General features: G+C 59.4%; 1 protein-coding gene across 4 annotated transcripts in view; it reads left to right on the top strand.

Annotated features, from left to right (window-relative positions):
• The window catches only part of ZMIZ1 (zinc finger MIZ-type containing 1), a 159,082-nt gene that overhangs the window by 16,048 nt on the left and 129,129 nt on the right, over positions 1-13,905 (top strand). For all 4 annotated transcript variants that reach the window (XM_036266003.1, XM_036266006.1, XM_036266007.1 and 1 more), the window contains exon 2: positions 6,283-6,360. The gene's annotated coding sequence lies outside the window, so the exon portion shown is untranslated. The remainder of the gene's footprint in view (positions 1-6,282; positions 6,361-13,905) is intronic.

Consider the following 13,905-nt stretch of genomic DNA (forward strand, 5'->3'; position numbering starts at 1 on the left):
CAGGTGAGGGAGCAGGGGCTGGACCCTGACACGCCAGCCTTCCTTGGGCCTGGGAGTGGGCAGGCTGTCAGCACACTCGAAATAATCTCAGAAGTAAAGACAGACAGTATTATTGAACCAAGGGCACCTTACGATTCTCAGGCAGCCCTGCCCAGAAGGGCCCCTCAGCCCCAAATAACCAACTCAAAGGGGCTGCTTTCCTGTCTGTTCCTTGAGGCCAGCTGCAGCTACTACTGCTCTTTGGTGGACAGACTCAGGATTTCAGTTTCCCTTCGAGCATTCAGGGCTGCCCGGCTCTCGGGTTCAGCTGCGCTCTGCCTGGGTGAGTGTGACAAGGGTCCCACAGCTGGAACTATAGCCAGGCACCCGATTCTGATTCTGATTATGAAGGAGAATGAAAGGAAGGCCATCAGCGATTCTGGAAAAACCTCTCGGGATGGGGGCTATCGGGAAGGCAGCCTGGAGGAAGAGTCCTTCGGGCATCGAAGGGTGGACAGGTCCTGATGCGTCCACAGCGTTGTTCGCAGTGTGGTTTGGGTGAGGCGGCACCCGTTCCACCACGTGCAGCTCCCTGACTCCGGTCTTTGCTGGGCAGTTCTCCCATCTGTCGGAGTGGACATCACAGCCCGTGACAACCAGGTGGTGCTGAGGGCGAAGTGAGGCCACGAGAGCTGCTGGGTGGAGGAGGAAGAGCCCTGACAAGCGGGAAAATCGCTGTGTGTGTGACAGGCCGTCGCACTTCGTGGGCACAGGCGCTGTGTGTGTGTGTGTGTGTGTGAGACATTAGCCGCAGGTGTGAGGAGCTGCCTGCTGGAGGCGCAGTCTGTGTGTGTGTGTGTGTGTGTGTGTGTGTGTGTGTGTGAGAGACATTAGCCACAGGTGTGAGGAGCTGCCTGCTGGAGGCGCAGTCTGTGTGTGTGTGTGTGTGTGTGTGTGTGTGTGTGTGAGACATTAGCCGCAGGTGTGAGGAGCTGCCTGCTGGAGGCGCAGTCTGTGTGTGTGTGTGTGTGTGTGTGTGTGTGAGAGACATTAGCCACAGGTGTGAGGAGCTGCCTGCTGGAGGCGCAGTCTGTGTGTGTGTGTGTGTGTGTGTGTGTGTGTGTGTGTGACATTAGCCGCAGGTGTGAGGAGCTGCCTGCTGAAGGCGCAGTCTGTGTGTGTGTGTGTGTGTGTGTGTGTGTGTGACATTAGCCGCAGGTGTGAGGAGCTGCCTGCTGGAGGCGCAGTCTGTGTGTGTGTGTGTGTGTGTGTGTGTGTGTGAGACATTAGCCACAGGTGTGAGGAGCTGCCTGCTGGAGGCGCAGTCTGTGTGTGTGTGTGTGTGTGTGTGTGTGTGTGTGTGTGAGACATTAGCCGCAGGTGTGAGGAGCTGCCTGCTGGAGGCGCAGTCTGTGTGTGTGTGTGTGTGTGTGTGTGTGTGTGTGAGACATTAGCCGCAGGTGTGAGGAGCTGCCTGCTGAAGGCGCAGTCTGTGTGTGTGTGTGTGTGTGTGTGTGTGAGACATTAGCCGCAGGTGTGAGGAGCTGCCTGCTGAAGGCGCAGTCTGTGTGTGTGTGTGTGTGTGTGTGTGTGTGTGAGACATTAGCCGCAGGTGTGAGGAGCTGCCTGCCGGAGGCGCAGTCTGTGTGTGTGTGTGTGTGTGTGTGTGTGTGAGAGAGACATTAGCCGCAGGTGTGAGGAGCTGCCTGCTGGAGGCGCAGTCTGTGTGTGTGTGTATGTGTGTGAGACATTAGCCGCAGGTGTGAGGAGCTGCCTGCTGGAGGCCCAGAGGTGGCACCATTGTAGCCTCTTCCCCACCACACCACACTGGCTTCCACCAGGCCCAGGACACTCCACGATCTGGCTCTAACCCACCTCTGGCTCCTCCCCCGGCCCCCTCGCAGGGTGAGGTCAGGAAACATGTGTTCCAGGAATGCGGGAGGCGGGGCGGCCAGCAGGGTCTGGATAACCGTGGGGTAAATATTTGCCTTACTCCTGGAGCCAGCACTGGCCGCCAGGGCAGGACAGGGCCTGCTCCAGGGTCATGTGAGGGGAGGCTTCCCCGGGCGGGTCTCAGGTGCGGGAACCCATGTCGCCCCAGAGAGCCTGGAGCTGGGTCAGAGGCCACCCTTCCTGTGCAGGGCCAGAGACAGGGCCCTGGCTGACCCCTGACCAGCAGCTGTTTGGCCCGTCTGTAAAGTGGGGACAAAACAGTGAGGAGGGTCAGAGTGGCTGGAGCTGGCTCAGGCCAGTTCAGCCAGTGGAGCAGCAGGTTAGATCCGGTTTGGGGGCTCACATGACCAGGGTTCTGGCCCACAGTTGGCCACTTATGACCTTGAGCAGCCACCCCTCCCCCACACAGTCACCATTCATGGACCAGTCCCTCCTCCGGGGCACCCACATCTACACACCCAGTGTCTCCTTAAGCTGTCACAGCCACCAGGGCATGAGGACGTGTCTGTGTGCTTCCGCAGCAGGTGACAGGAGTCCTGCACTCTGACTGACAGGTGCTACCGGTGTAGCCCCCAGCTGTGCAGACCGCCCTGGGGCAGTTCCGCCCCTCCCCCAGTTGCCTACAGGGCAGCCTGGGGCCTCCTCTGGTGGGTGAGCAGCTGGAGGAGCAATTAGTCCTTGTTTAGAGCAAAGATAGGGCTCAGAGTTGTCAAAGACTTGCTCAAGGTCACCCAGCAATAAAGGACAAGTAGGGATTCCAACCCAGTTCTCCCCACCCTTGCCCTCGACCTCACCCTGAAGGCGAGGCCAGGGCTCAAGCCCAGAAGGTGGGCTCCCAGCCCTTGGCAGCTGTAGAGAAAAGCTCGTCACTTCACTGAAGGCTGGAGCCACAGCAGGCACAGAGCTTCATGGTTCCCCACTCCCTGGACACCTGTGGCACAGGAACCTCTGTCCCTCAGGAATCAGGTCCGCCCTGCATCACTCTGGGCCAGCCCTCGCCCCAGTCAGCTTGGCCTGGTGCCTCCACTCAAGCCCACACCCTGCTCTTCCCAGGGGATCCCAGGAGCTGGAGAGGTTGGGAAGGAAGGAGTGGTTGGGAGAACCCATCTGGGTCCAGAGACAGTCTCCAACCAAGTGACCTTTGCCATGCCCCAGTCCTTGTCTTGCTCCGCACAGTGGACACACACTCGTGCCTTGCCCTGCCCTGGGAGCTCCCAGCATGCTGTGAGAGTAAAAGCCTGCAGCCCGCACACTGCCCTTCCTGCCCTCAGTCAGAAACCGCCCTGCAACCAGGGCCTCACCCCTCCACCCACCCCCAGAGTGCGAGTCCTGAGCAGAGAGGCCACAAGAGCCCTCTGGGCAGTGGGACGCCATCCCACGGAGAGACTGGGTGGGCCCCAACACTGCCACTGGCCCTGCGGCTCAGGCCCCAAGTGCCTTTTGAGCAGAGCGCTTCTCTGCAGGGGGTCCACGTTAATGCCCATGGTCCGGTCAGGCTGTGAGCAGGACACCGGGTTTGTCCCACTGTCTTCTCCTTGGTCTCACCTGGTGGCCAAGTCCACACCAGGCTTGAGCCACATGTAAGGTCACCGAGGGAGGGGTGGACAATAGTGCCACTGTGTTCACAGCCTGGTGCAGGCCTGAGCCCCCTCCCCAGCTCCCACCTGACTGGACACCCAGTTTGAGGGGGTGCCCAGCACGGTGACAGGAAAGCCGGGGTACCAGCACTGGTGTTGAGCAACTCCAGGGCTGGGCAGGGTATGGGTTCCCTGGCTGGTCGCCTGGTAGTAGGCAGAGTATGAGTGGGGACAGACTACCTGGTCATGTCACCTGTTCCTATCACTTTTTAGCTCCTGGTTGCCTATGTGTGACCTTAGGGTGTTCTGGAACCTGTCTGGGCCTCTAGCATCATTTGGGGATGCTAGCTTAGTTCCTGCCTCGTAGCATTTCACCAGGTCAAAGGACATCCCAGGCAGAACCCGCTAGACAGCTGTCAGGTGAGCATTCTACTCCTCTGTCCTCCCAGGTGGAGTCCAGTGCAGGACCGCAAGGAAGGGGGCAACCCCCCAGCAGGGCCTGAGCTCGAATCCTGGTGCCCCTGGCGTGGTACCCTCACCATGTGGCCTTAGCCAGGTCACTTTGCACAAGCGACACCGAAGAACTGGGTGCAGGGGCAGCTAGGCACATGTGCGCACCTGAGCCGGACCACCTGAGAGGCAGGATGGCAGGCGTCATTCCTGAGGCCTGGACGGTGCTCACAGAGTGAGCGGGCACAGTCCGGCTCGGGCTTCTGTTTCAGCTGCCAAAACAATTCTTTTCTCTTCATCGGCGGGTCTGCGGGTCTGTGGGCCAGCTCGCCTTTGGGGAAGGCCTGAGCTGGGGCAGCAGGGAAGCAGGCGGTTGACTCCACTTCTGCCCCAGCCACTGACTTGCTGTGTGACACTGGGATGGGGGCGGTCGCTGCCCCTCTCCAGGCCTCAGTTTCCTCCTCAGTGAACAGAGAGCAGAGTCAGTGAACCCAAGGGCCACCTGTGTTCCCATAGTGAGCAGAGTTTGGGGGCTGCCAGAGCCCAAGGGTCAGGACACAAAGACATCCTTCCTGTGCTGGGGTGGGGATGGCGGCTTTGGGAACTGGGGCTCAGACCCAGGGCACTATAGAGCCCAGCGCCAGTCCTGCCAACCACCTTCTGCCTCAGCTGGCATGCCCGGAAAGCCGCCCACGTGCCCCGCGGTCATATACCCAGTGCAGTCTGTACAGCTCTGAGGGAGGTCCTCTCCTCATCCCGACGTCCCTGCGCACAGATGAGGAACCTGAGGCACAGAGGTTTAGAAACTTGCCCAGAGCCACCCACTTTGTGAGAGGATGAGACCAGGTCATGTTACTGAGCCGGCGCGCCCCTCCAGCGCCAGGCTGCGCGGCGCCTCTTGCCAAGGGCGCCCACTTCTCTCTCTGGAGCCTGCCTGCCGCCTGGTGAGTGTGCCTGGTCCGAGCCCCTCCAGTCCACTGGCACACGTGGGAGCCCGCGCTGAACGTGGCGTGAGCACTTCTCTTTCACCGTGAGCCGTGGGCCTCTTTCCGAGCCGCACCCAGCCCTACAGTCAGGCTTCCCGTTGCCGGAAGCGGGCACACGGCTGAGAACGCACACGGGACTGCCCCGTGCCATTCAGCGGGGTGCCTTCCCTGCTGGGACTCAAACTGGGGCTCTGCGGCTCCCACCCTGCAGCCAGCCCTTCGGGTCTACTCCTCCTGGGTCGCTGTGGGGCCCCGTGGGCAGTAAGGGGAGGGGAGTCCTGGTGGCCTGTTGAGAAGATGGGCCAGCTGGACCCTGTGCAACCGAGATAATCGTATCCCTGCAGCCCACTACTTCCTTGAAGGGCAGGCCTCTGAGGAAGGGGTGTCTGTGCCTCTCCCCTCCCCCCTCCCACTCCTCATACCCAGCATCAGCAGGTCCTGCCTCTTCTGACTCTGCTCCCTCTGCTGTAAGCACCACTGTCTGACCTGGACCTGGAGCAGCCTCCCTGGTTTCCTGCCTCCTACTGTCCCTTCCAAACCCTTCTTCCCAGCAGCCATGAGATCTTCTCAAACTAGAACTAGGGTCATACCCCTCAGCTGCTTAGACCCTCCTGTGGCTCCTGTCCACCTCCTTGACAGTTGGCCCTGCCTCACCGCACTCTCCCCACCTCACTGCACCCACCTACCCAAGTCCTCCACTGACCAGGCTTTCTCCCCCGTCTTGAAGTCTTCACATTTACGGTTCCCTCCACCAGAAATGCTGTTCCATGCATCTTGGCCTGCGTCTCTTTGGCTCATCCTTCAACTTTACTTCCCCAAAGAGGCCCCCGAACCTCAGGCCTGTGCTGCATAGCCCCTCTACTCATTCTCTCTGGAAGACACCACTTTTAATTATGCATTATTTGATTCTTTGCTCATTATCAGAATTTTCACGAGGGCAGGTACAACTGTGCTGTTCATAGCTCTGGTGTTTGTTAATGTTTCTTGAATGTATGAATGAATGCCAAGAGCCTTAGATCCTCCCAGAAGCCCTTAGAGAGGTATTGTGATCTCATTTGACAGGTGAGGAAATTGGAACGTGGAGAGGTCAAGACCATATTCACAATTACATAGCTGGTAACTGACAGATGTGGGGTGTCAGGGGCCTGTCTGTGGCTCGGCACCTCCTCATCATGCCCTGCTTGCGCTCCGCCCTTCAGATGTCCCGTCTGTGACCTGGGGACGATTCGGCTTTGCGGGCAGTCAGTTTCTCAGCAGGTGGGCGGCCGGGCTGTGGCAGCTCATTTCCAGGGCCGGGCCCAGGGCGGACCCGCTGACCACCCTTCTCGTTGCCGCAGGATGGAGATGGAGTGAGGTGGAGGCGCCGCGAGCTGCTGTCTGGCACGAGGGACGCTGGTGATTCTTGGGTCACTGAGGTAGGTGTGCGGCTGGGCTGGCTGGGCTGGCTGGGCCAAACGCTTGGGGAAGGGGCATTTGTGTCTTGAGATGGGGGCAGGTGCTGGCCCTGGCACACTGTGCCTTTCACTGGCTCCTCGGCCCTCACAGGTGGGATTGGGTGCGGCCACCCTGCTGTGACCTTGTCAGACCCTGCAGGGGCCCCCATGGGCCTCTTAGGCCTAATCTTTTCTAGAGAAGCTGCCAGGGCAGGGGTAGAGGATGTGCCCAGGGAGAAGGGCAAGTTTGGTGTCCCCAACCTTGGCACGGCAACCCTGTCTGTGCTACTCTGAACCCCAGACCATGTGGGCCCCGTGCACTGGGTAACATGGCATCCATGCAGGCAGAGGCCGGCAAACTGGGGTCTGTTTGCTGGCATGGGCGCTGTGGCTGCCCCCCCTCCTCTCCCACAGACACACTGGGTGTGCACACGAGCACTCTGGGTGCTGGGGTCAGAAAGCCTGCACTGGAGTCCTGGCTCTGCCCCCTACCCACCGTGACCTTGTGTGCGTTCTCTGCGCCCCAGTGTACCTGTGTGTAAAAGGACTGGGATCGCAGCACTCGCCCACGGGTGCACAGGCACACCCGCACACAGTAAATGCTCAGCGTGCGTCAGCTGGGGTCTTTGCTTCTTCCCACGTTCCTCAGTTTCCATTACCCGCTCCTCCCTGAGGACCAACACATGCAGGATGGACACAGACCGGTGCTCCAGCCTGAGGAGGGGTTGCAGGCCCCTTAGGAAGCTCCCGAAGGCCTGAGGCTGAGCCTCGCAGGCAGGCCTGTGGCCTGGACACCAGCGTGTTTGATCACGAAGTGGCATTTCAGGGTTGCTTGCACTCGGCCTTGTCTCAGAGGGCGACCTGTGGGACCCTTCTCTGCGGCTTCCAGCCTAGAGGTGAGCAGGCTTCACAGAGATGCTCAGGTGGGCCAGGGCCTGTGTACCAAGGCCCTGGGCCCAGCTTCGCCCTGGCATGAGGCCGTGCCGAGTCACCTCCCTGCTGCCCTTGGCTTCTCTCCTCAGGCCCCACTGCTGCTGGCCGTGTGACCTTGGGTTGGTCCTTTTCCTTCTAGGATAGTCAGTTCTCATCTGAAAATGAAGGTAAATTATACCAACACTGCTGAGAGGGCTATTATGAGGATGCTTAGAAGCCTGGTCTATTTTTAAATGTTAAAGCTTGGTGAGATTGCACTGTGTACCAGGCACTATACACCTTAAATGCATACTTCTTTCTTCAGTTCCCCTGAGGAGGTGTGTTTAATGCCTCATTCTCCAGAGGCCCAAAGTGGTTAAAAAAACCCATAGAGCTGTAAGTGGTGGAGTGGGGATTTGAACCGTGGTCATCAGAGGAAGCTGTAGAGGCCATGGGTGGAGCCACAGGGCAGATTCACAGCAGGTGCTCAGGGAACCACCTGCATCTCGGCCTTGCAGCCTTTGCCCAGACCTCCAAGCCTGGTTGCCCACAGAGCCAGAGGGTGGCCCCCAGAGGGCTGGCCGCCTGCCCCCTCCCCAGGGCCTGCCGGCAACTCAATAAGGCTGCGGGAACCCACTGCTAATTGTGAGGTAACCTTTGAAATTCTCCTTCACGGTGGGTTCTCTTTTCGGATGTTTTTCAAGGTAATTCATTCCCTTTCCAGAAATTGCCAGTGGCGGAGCACTAGGCAGCTGGTAATTAATCATAGGAGCGCCTTTGAGTGTATTCTTTAAAAAAAAAAAAGAGAAACAGAAAGCCTTGGTGGAAAAAGAAAAGAAAAGAAATCCACTCCAAGGCGAGGGTGGTAATCAATACCTCGGTGCCCTAGAAATGCTGGGGCGGGAATGGCAGGTGGGTGGCCTCCTCCCTTTCTTCCCGGGACCGGCAGCTGGTCAGCGCCGCAAGCGCGAGGCTCTACCAGGACCACCCGCCGCTCCCTGCGTGGCTTGCAGCAAGTCGCTGCCTTTCCCTGGGCTCAGCTTTGCCACCTGTATAATGGGTGAAGGGCAGGTGTCAGACTAGAACAGAATAGTAAATGATTATACTTGTTCACTACCACAGCCTAGTGCCTGGCACATGGTAAGTGTCCAGTTGGTATTTTATTCATCAAGTGAGTTAATGAAAGATTATCTGGGGTCTTAGTTAGCTGTCGTAAGTCCAGGAGGTGGTATTGGCTAGGGGACATCTTTCCTCTAATTCTGTAATAATTTGGAGTGACAGCCAAGGTGATGGGCCAGCTCTGTCACTTTCCAAACTAGTGTTCAAAGGACAGTCCTGCCTGGTGGACTCTGGCCAGTGACTCAGACCCCTCAGTGGCAACCACATGGTCTCCCTCACATCCTCAAGTTTAACTTTACAAGAGTGAGCTGTCTGGAGATTGTTTTCAAATCTGCTTTCTGGGTAGTGAGTTCCTCGTCACTGAAATGCATGCAAAAGGGCTGGGCTCCACAGGGCACCTGGATGGCAGATGTGAAGGGCTCAGCACTCCTGAGGCTGGGCAAGAACAGGAGGTGCTCTAGATAGACGCTGGGGAGGCCGGACTGGCAGAGAGGGAAGCCTGTCCCCTCTGGCGCCCCTTCCGAAAGGCCCCGAGCAGGGCTCCAGGGCAGCTGGGAAGTGGGGTGCCCATGCACCTCAGGTGCTCTGGTGCCTGTTTCCCTGGAGAGAAGGAGGGTGTGCAGGGGTGTGCCTGTGTGCGGTAAATGCGTGAATGAACGCGAGGATGTGTGAGTGTGCAAGGGAAGGAGAGTGTCCCCATGTGTGAGTGCCGCCCCACCCCCACCCCATGTGCAGCTCCGTCGGGACCCTAGCACCTCAGGCTCTCTCCACAGGAGACTTGGCTTGGGCCTCACACTCAGACCGGCCAGCGGGATCCTGCCACCCCAGTGAGTTGACTTGGTGGGACAAGATGGGCTCCTGAAGGACCCCAGAGGGGACCCCTGCCCAGGTTGAAAACACTGACCCCTGGCCACTCCCCACGGTCGGAAGGAGACAGTTCTTTGAGGCCCTGCCTCCTTTCCTGGACTCCCAACCCCTGGTCTGAAGTGTCTGGGGGCCCAGGGCCCCTGGTGCAGCAGGCCTACCGCTTGGGGAGTCTGAGCAGCCCGGCGCACTTGGTCCTAGTGGTTTCTTCTTTTCTCCTCCGCCTCCCGATGCCCACTCAGAGGCGTGAGGGTGTGTGTTTGCCCTTCCACAGAACTGCCTGCCTCTTTCTGTGCGGCGCTCTCCCTGTGGGCACCTCTCTCCTGCCCACCTCCCGTCCTCACGGCCAGCCCTGCTCCGCCTCCTCTCCGCTCAGCCCTTCTCCCAGTCCTGCCACTTCCGAGGCTCCCTCCCGCTCCTCCGGACTTCTCCCCGTCCCGGACCTCAGTCCTTGCCGGCATGCAAGGGGCACAGCTCCTCCCTCGCCGCCAGGACTCCGCAGAACGAGGCCTCCTGGGCTCCCCACCTGCCGCCCTTCCCCTCGTTTGTCCAGCTTTGGCCGCACACAGCTCCCTCCCTTCGGCTCCTGGGAGGCAGCGCCCCACACTCCCAGGGGCTTGGCGGCTGCATACTGCGTCTGGCCAACTGCGTATGCACCATCCGGTCCCCGTGGAACCGCCACCGGCCCACTCAGGACGGAGCCCGATCTCCCCACACAGAGACATCCGCTCTGCGGCGGCCTGCGCTGGGCGGGCCACTGGTATGGGCTGGAGCAGGGGCCTCGGGCCACATCCACCGAGGGGCAGTTTCCCTCCGGCACTGATGGAATTCCTACTGTAATTAGAAGTGAGGTGTCCAGAAGCTGGCCCCTGACAGGAGCCGGGAATGCTCATGAATAAATAAATTGTCCCCAGAGGGGAGGAGGAGCCAGTGGGGGCTCCGGAGGGCAGCAGGCCCAGAAGTCCCAGTGATCCGCGAGGTGGGCTGGTGGGCCCTGGCGGCCAGACACCGTGCTCTCACCTGGATGCCGCTGGGGAGCTCCCTGGGTCCAGTCCCTCGCTAGCCAGTCTTCCTGGAGAGCCTGCTGTACGCCCAGCCGACTCAGCTTGGCTTTTGGAGTCGCCACCACTGGCCCGGCCTCCTCTCGGGCCAGATCACACACTGGTGTCTGTCAGTGCGCCGCCCCCACCGCTGCCCTTGCACCTGCACTTCTCCTGCCTCCAAAGCCCTCCCGCCTTGCTGCCCACGGGGCTTGGGCCTCTGGGAGACTGCTCAAGCATGCTCCCCTCTCCCGACATGGCCGCCATCCCCACTGGGCCCCCAGAGCCGCCCCCTCTCAGAGGCCCTGGTCCATCCCCCCCTGAGCTCTCCTGACCTCGAGACCCTTCCCGCTCTGCCCTTATGCCCGTCAGAGTGCTCCTCAGACCACCGCATCGTGTCTGTTTTGTATTAGGTGCTGGAATGATAACACACTGGCCATTTTACATTCTTTTCTCCTACTAAGTCTTTGGAACCTGCTGTGTATTTGACATATTTCCCACATTGCAGATGCCGGTGTTCATCCACATGTGGTTCCTGGCTGCTGTATTGACAGCACAGCCTTGGGGGCCCCACTTTTTCCCTTTGCAGGCAGGGAAACTGAGGCTGGGGAAGGCAGTCTTGCAGAAGAGAGTTGGCAGAGCGAGTACCCTCTTTGTAGTCAAGGCTGCTTCTGTTCTGCAGGTCAAAATAAGGAAAGGAGGCACACCCCACTGGTCAAAAAGGTAAATCGAGGCAGGCAGGACTGTAGCCTAGTATCCAAGCCACAAACCTCAGTGGGAGTAAAGGGAAGATGACCACAGGGTTCCCACCATTCCCCCCACAGTGGGCTCCAGGGCTCCAGCTAATCCGCAAGCAGCCCTGGGCAAGGCGCTGCCACAGGCTGTGCCACATGGGATCATTCCCTTGGTCACTGACACACACACAGGCTAGAACAGAGGCTCTGGGTGACAGTGCCCAGCTCCTCCCATGAAGGGAGGGCCTCCTGCCTCCACTGCCCCCGTCATCCAGGATGCAGTCTGAAGTGCAGAGGTGCCCGAAGGGATCCCTGGGAACAGAGGTTCCCCACAGGGCGTGGCTGCCTGGAGCTGCCTGAGTTGCCTCCCCGGAGCCTGGCCCTGCCCCTGCCAGCATGAAGGGGCCTCCGGAGGGGTTTCTCGGGAGCCAGGCCGGCAGTGGAGCAGCACCCCCAGCGACAACCCCCGCACCCGGAGCCCATTTTCCCCATTGTTCCCACAGCCCCTTTTGTCACACTTTGCTGCCTCTCTGTTAACAGTCAGACTCTGTTTGCCTCTCTGCTTAGGCAGGATATCAGGAAGTGCTGGGCTTGTCCTCGCTCCGTGGATGCCCCGCCACAGACAGGACTAGGCTCACAGCCTCAGCAGCGGCCCCCTCCAAGGGGCTGCCTCCTCCCAACATCTGGGAGCTGCAGAGGGTGTGTGCGCCGAGCTAGCCCAGTGAGACACAGCCAGCCCCTCCTTCAGTCTTCCCTTGTCTCTGCTCCTCCAGCCGGGGGTCTGCTGTCTCCCCTGACAGAGTGCAAGCCTCTTGGAGGCCCAGGCAGGCTCGGAGCCATGTCCCCAGCACAGTGCCTGGCATGCTGGGGCACAGCAGCAGGGAGCCAGCAGGCTCCAGCCATGTGCCCGCAGCTCCCTCTGGGGATGACAAGGCTTTATTCCGTATGCCAGTTCTCAGTGTGCTGGGCGGACCGTGTTGAGAAGGATTCTGAGGCTGAACACAGGTTCTGTGAGAAACAGTGGCATGTGCTGCCTGGCACAACTTGCCCTCTCAGCCCTGCCAATGGGTATCAGGTCCACTAGCCAGGTGTCTCCGTTCTGGGCTGTGGATAGTGCAGGCATAGGGAGGAGACAGCGAGCTCAGTGTGGTCCCAGAGGGGTCGGTTCATCCTGACTTTTGGGCAAAGTGCACCCCAGGGGAGCCCCCAGATGCCCCTGGGCTATGGGACTGTGCTCACCACCAGCCTGGCCCCAGAGCCCGTCAGCAGGAAGCTGTGGAACTCTCCCTCACAGCTGTCTTTCCCAGGAAGTGCTTCGAGCCCTTCGGTGCCTCGGGAAGCAGCACATCTTGCCTCCCAGCTGTTTGGGACCCTCCACCACTTCCCTGTGGCATCTTTGGGGACCTCTTTTGGAGCCTGTGGGAGCATCTTTGCTTCATAGCCTCCGTGGAGTGCTCTCGGGATGCCCTGTCCGTCTGGCCCAGACTCCAGTGGGACAGTCTCACTGGGGTGGGACAGCTCTCACTGGGTGGCCTGGAGCGCTCTCCGTCTCTCCCCCGCCCCTACCTCCCAGGCCCTCACAGCTGCCTGGGGAGCCAGCATCTTGAGCCCCTGCCCTCTCCGCAAGGCACCCAGCCATCCCCTGGCCCACAGCTCCGGGGTGGCCCAGGATTGAGACAGGAGGTCTTTGGTGAACTGGAACCTGTAAATAATCTGGAACATTTTTCTCTGCATGTGGAAGAAACACAAAGAACACCCTTGCATCCTTTAGCTAGCTCAGCCTCAGTCACATCTCTAGGAGGGCTGACCACGGTCGCCTCACGCCTGCCGCTAGCTGCTACTTACACACCAGCAGTGCTGGAGAGATCACCACCACTGCTCCACCGTGTAAGTTTCAGTGTGGTAAGGGATGTCAGTGACGTGGTTAAAGCATGGTGTTAGGGACAGACAGTTTGGGGTTCAGATTCCCCTGCCATCTATCAACTGGGTGAGTCTGAACAAGTGACTTCACCTCAGATACTCTGTTTCTTCATCTGTAAAGTGGGAAGAAGCCCACCAGCCAGCACAGGCTGTGGTGGGGATGCAGTGAAACCCTGGCTATGCCACTCTTCTGTCTTAGCAAGAGATGAATGCTCTCGGGGAGCCGCCTGCTACCCGGCACTGAGGCATCTGCTTGAGGTTGGCGTCTTTAGCGCTGGTACCCGGATACTTCCCTCCCCAGGGATCCTGGCCTGCCGGGTTCTCTCTACAGCTCTTGAGCGGGAATTTTTAGGATGACACTTCAAGATAGAGACACAACATACACAGGCCACCTGGGCACTTATTGAATGCAGACTCTCAGGCCCCTCCCCTGGAGTCTGATTCTCTGGGCCAGCCTGGCACACCGATGCCTGCTGCGGGAGCTGGCTTAGAGGCGGGCGCTGGACCACGTCACAGCCTCGCTGAGGGAATTTGGCAAAGTCTGTCTGTATTTGTGGCTCAGTTTCCTCATCGGTAAACTAGGGGTTTAGATGACCTGTAAGGGCCCTTCCTGTTCTTAAGACCCCATGGTATTTATCTCCATTTCCATGGGGTTCAGTTAATGCTGTAATAATAATAGAACATAAAAATAATAAAATCATTGTTAAAAAGCCATGAATATCAGGACATTCCTTGATGTCTCCTCTGCCGGGCTCCCTGAGGCAGGTCTGTGGGTTTCAGCCCTCTCCCCTCTGGCCACAGAACATTCAGGTCACCAGCCACCTGCCAGGCCGAGAGCCCGAGACACAGAAGAGCTGTTCCCTGGGTGTGACTCGACGTTTAGTGGTGGCTCCCTGGGCCTTCCAGGAGGCCTGGGATCAGCAAGCCTCTGCCAGGTC

The sequence above is a fragment of the Molossus molossus genome, unplaced genomic scaffold (genome assembly GCF_014108415.1).
Source record: "Molossus molossus isolate mMolMol1 unplaced genomic scaffold, mMolMol1.p scaffold_m16_p_17, whole genome shotgun sequence".
NCBI lineage: Eukaryota > Metazoa > Chordata > Mammalia > Chiroptera > Molossidae > Molossus > Molossus molossus.